Consider the following 235-nt stretch of genomic DNA (forward strand, 5'->3'; position numbering starts at 1 on the left):
AAACCCGGAAAATTCAGTCTTGTCATAGATCCAAGGGTGAATAGTGAAGCAAAAGTTGGTAAGACCTATATAATTTAAAAGCAAAATAACATGGATTACTCAAGAAAGAAACAGTCACAAGTAGACCCAGATCAATCATTGAAGATACCTGGATAAAATCTTGACCATCTCTGTGATACACAAACTTAAGCTCATCGGAATCAACAGCATCTTGGCCACAAGCACCAATTCCCAA

The 235-nt window shown here is 37.4% G+C and overlaps 1 long non-coding RNA gene across 1 annotated transcript; it reads right to left on the reverse strand.

Annotated features, from left to right (window-relative positions):
* Positions 1 to 22: 22 nt before the first annotated feature.
* LOC109132148 lies at positions 23 to 235 on the reverse strand. The gene is made up of 2 exons (XR_002037393.1): positions 149 to 235; positions 23 to 65 (listed from the first exon to the last, which is right to left on the reverse strand). It is a non-coding gene; the product is annotated as an uncharacterized LOC109132148 (long non-coding RNA).

Source organism: Camelina sativa, unplaced genomic scaffold (genome assembly GCF_000633955.1).
Source record: "Camelina sativa cultivar DH55 unplaced genomic scaffold, Cs unpScaffold28501, whole genome shotgun sequence".
In the NCBI taxonomy this organism is placed as follows: Eukaryota; Viridiplantae; Streptophyta; class Magnoliopsida; order Brassicales; family Brassicaceae; genus Camelina; species Camelina sativa.